Raw genomic sequence first — 4,236 nt, 5'->3', positions numbered from 1 at the left:
AGTCTGGGCCTGGTGGATAGTCTGCATAAAAGGCCAAGGTTTACTGATTCCTTCCTCTTGCAGCCTTTGTATGCTGGCTGCTGGTTGGGCTCAAGCACTGAAAAAACCTCACTAGAGTCTAGAGCCTGTGGCCATACAGGGATTAGGAAGGGTGATGGGTGTGTCAGTCTGTCCAGACCTTTATCACAGACCTCAGTAGGGTGTGGCCCCAGGAGTCCAGTGGGTGTGGCCTCTGAGGCCCAGAGGTGTGGTCTGCCTGCCCTCGGGACAGTTTCAACTTTGTTTCTCATGAGTTGGAAGCACCAAACTTAGAGTCAAGAGCGTGTGGGGGAAAGCTTCAGCCTCAAAACTAGAAAACTGAGGCCCTGATGCGCCCCCTCCTTCCTGGCCTCTCAGAGAAACCCATTGCCATGACTGGGGTAGGAGAGACTTCCAAGGGAAGATCAGTTGCTTTTCCCCAAGCTGATGCAGCACAGAGGGGAAGCTCTGCCCCAAAAATATTGCAACTACAGTACTGGAGAACGACTCAGCACTGGGGTTCTTGTGGTCATCCTCCAAATTGTCTCTTCCTGGGCCTGTAAGTTCACATTTTCCTCACACAACTCTAGTCCTCTCAGCTCTCCCTCCACTGTAGCCCCGTGTAAGTGGCTGTTAATGGGATTTTCTGCATGAGCTTCTGTCTCCATGAGCTCCATCTCTTTCTTGCACACAAAAATTTGGCTCTTTTCACCTACAAATGCTCAGTAGGTACCACTTCTAGGCTCTGGGTCTCTAGGCTGGGGCTCTGGTCCTGGGGCTGATGACCCATACCTCTCAAAGCAACCCTCTCCTCAGTGATAATCCTTCTGGACCCCCTGTTGCCACTAGCTCCTGGGAGCAGGTCAGGCCTTTCCACGTCTCAGCCCTTCATACCAGTCTAGATGTGGCTTCTTCTGTGATCCTTGGTTATAGACTCCTTTTTGTTTAGTCCAAAGTTGGTTTTTCAGTATGATTGTTTTTTAATTAAATTGTAATCCTGCCTGACAAGGCAGTGGCACAGTGAATAGAGCATCGGACTGGGATACAGAAGGACCCAGGTTCGAGACCCCGAGGTCGCCAGCTTGAGCGCAGGCTCATCTGGTTTGAGAAAAAGCTCACCACTTGGACTCAAGGTTGCTGGCTCGAGCAAGGGGTTACTTGGTCTGCTGAAGGCCCGCGGTCAAGGCACATATGAGAAAGCAATCAATGAACAACTAAGGTGTCGCAACGAAAAACTGATGATTGATGCTTCTCATCTCCGTTCCTGTCTGGCTGTCCCTATCTATCCCTCTCTCTGACTCTCTCTCTCTATCCCTGTAAAAAAAAAAAGATTGTCATACTGTTTGGTCCTGGGAGGTTGCAGTTGGAATGTCCTCCTGCTCCATCACCATCCTGTAATCATCTGAACTGGAACTTAACACCATTGGATCCATTGGTTCTTAGGCCTTTAGGTTTGGACTGAAACTATGCCACCAGCTTTCATGGGCCTCCATATTGCTCATGGAGCTCATAAGGCCCTTTCCAGTTAGCTCAGTCTGTTATAATATTAGTCTTAAAACATCAAGATTGTGATTTAGGTCCCTGGTCAGGGCACATCAAGGAAGAGACAAACAAAAGCACAACTAAGTGGAACAACAAATGAATGCTTCTCTCTTGCTCACTCCCTCTCCTTTCCTCTATATTTCTCTCTAAAATCAATCAATTGAAAAGCGGTTCGAAACCCTGGGCTTGCCTGGTCAAGGCATATATGGGAGTTGATGCTTCCAGCTCCTCCCCCCTGTCTCTCTCTCTCTCTCTCTCTCTCTCTCCCTCTCTCTCTCTCTCGCTCCTCTCTAAAAGGAATAAATAAAAAAAGAAAAAGAAAAGAAAAGGGGGGCAGAAAACTGACAGAGCTCATGGGACTTCTCAGCCTCCATAATCACGTGAGCCAAATTCTCATAATAAATCTCTTTCTATAAATTTTGTATATCCTATTGGTTCTATTTCTTTGGAGAACCCTAATACAGTACTAAAACTAAAGCAACATAAAATAAATAATCTGAATAGTCATTTCACCTTGAAACAAGTTGGATTTACAATTAAAAAGGCTCCTTAAAAAGATATTTTCATGCTCATTTTGTTTCACTAGAGAATACCAAACATTTAAAAGTTCATTATCAATATTATACAATCTCTCCCCAAAAACAGAAGAGGAGGGAACACTTCCCAGCTCCTTTTATGAGGACATTATTATTTTGATACCAAAACCAGACAAAGTAAAAAAGAGAAAACTATAAACTAATATCTCACACAAAGTTAGACACAAACATACTCAATATTAAGAAATTAAATCCAGCAATATACAAAATGCATTATATACCACAACCAAGTAGGATATTTTCAGTAAGACAAGACTGGTTCAATATTCAAGAATCAATGTAATCCACAATAAAAAATAAATGAAAGAATAAGATCATATGATCATATCATTTTTTATTTATTGTTTTTTTAGAGAGACAAAAAAGAGAGAAAGGGGGAAAAAAGCAGAAAGCATCAACTCAGTTGCTTCTCTGCAAGCCAGGGTTTCGAACCTGCAACTTCACGTTCCCAGTGGAAGCTTTATTCACTGCACCACCACAGGTTAGGCACATGATCACATAATTTTATTCAGAACACACAAACAAGCTTATTCTAAAATGTGTATGGAGAACAAAGAACTCATTACTGAAAGTAAAGGGATAGCGTCAACTGTGGTGTGGTGTGTGATGTTTAGCAGGAGCATGTAGGTGTGATTCCAGGACTTGGAAATGGCAACAATAGCTGAAGCTGTGACCAGGGATTAACTCTGGCAATGGTGGCCAATAGAGGTCTTGAGCTCTCCAGTGGCAGCTGTGGTCACAGCAGCAGGGGCTCAGAGTCTTCAGTAGGTATGAGTGCAGGGAACAGGTATGGTCCTTCCTGAGGTGGCAGGGATTGTCGAGGGCAACAGAGTGCATGTGAGCAGGGTGTGGGTCTGAGGCATGCTTTCTTCCCAGGCAAATGAACTACCAGACTGGGGACAGAGTTACTGGGACCTTCAAGTGCACACCATCCCAAAGGGTGCCCACCCTGCTCCACCCCACCCAGCCTCTTCCAACAATGACTTGGCCAGTTTTTCTGAGTGTTCAGTCTACTTTTACTCTGTGCTACCATTCATTTTTCAGTGTCAGAGTGGCCATCTTGTCCATAGCAGCTGGTGCCCAATGCTCACCTTATCCAATCTACCAGGCCTCTTGGGATCCATTTGGAACTTGGCTATGGAGAAAGTGGTGAATTCAGTAATTTTCTCATATAAATATGCCTATTCTGGATGTGGAATAACTGCCGCACACAGAAAAAGTAGACCAGAAGAGCTCTGTGAGTTTCAGCCTTGCTCCTTCTCATGCCTTGCTGATTCCTGTCAGTGGCAAGTCTATTATAGCCCTGCAGGGAGAGAAAGTACTTTCCTTTTTATTGGCATCAATTTTCCTGATCTTGTAGACTGGGTGATGAGCTAGTCCTGTTCAAACTTTCATTTCATGTTAGTATTGGAGAAAAAGGAAAAATATCATGGATAACAGCAGTTCTTTGCAACTGAACAGCTGATAGGAACACATAAGCAAGCTGAAAATTTTGCTTATGGACTTGAGTTAAAATGGTCATAGTTAGAGAGTGGCTTGGGAAGCCATTTCTCCATCTATTCATGAGGGAATTGGAACAGCCATTCAGAATAGTGGCTATCTAGTCCTTGACGCCAGCATTACACAGCTTTTTGCAGAAAATGGCAATTTAGGCATCTGTGTATTTTCATGTGTTAAAATAGCAATACAATATTTTCTGACCATTGTATAAAAAATATTGCATGCAGTTTCACAGATAATAGGCACTCTTCTGCTAGCCAACCTGACATTTTTGGTAGGTACAAGCTAGTCACATGAAGGTAAATAAAATAAAAGGCTGTTAAAAAGAAACCGTTGAATGTAATAACGCTAACATATTTTAAAGTAAGTCAACAGTAAACACCAAAGATGTGCATCTTTTGTGTTAAGAAAGAAAACATTGCAAAATAATTCTGAATTTGTGTTTGTTGTAGATTAAGTGTACTATTGAAAAACACTGAATTTTTCTTTTTGTTACTTTTTTTATTTGTGTGTTTTTCCCTTTAACAGACAAGCCATGTTGAGTGGTCCTGGACCACGGTTTTCTTCCTTTTTAAATTAA

At 42.9% G+C, this 4,236-nt stretch overlaps 1 pseudogene; it reads left to right on the top strand.

The window, feature by feature from the left end:
• Positions 1-3,036: 3,036 nt before the first annotated feature.
• Positions 3,037-3,867, top strand: LOC136386005 (E3 ubiquitin-protein ligase SIAH1A-like; annotated as a pseudogene).
• The last annotated feature ends 369 nt before the right edge of the window (positions 3,868-4,236 follow it).

The sequence above is a fragment of the Saccopteryx leptura genome, chromosome X (genome assembly GCF_036850995.1).
Source record: "Saccopteryx leptura isolate mSacLep1 chromosome X, mSacLep1_pri_phased_curated, whole genome shotgun sequence".
In the NCBI taxonomy this organism is placed as follows: Eukaryota; Metazoa; Chordata; class Mammalia; order Chiroptera; family Emballonuridae; genus Saccopteryx; species Saccopteryx leptura.
Note: the sequence above shows the minus strand (reverse complement) of the source record. Positions and strands in the feature narration are given on the sequence as shown.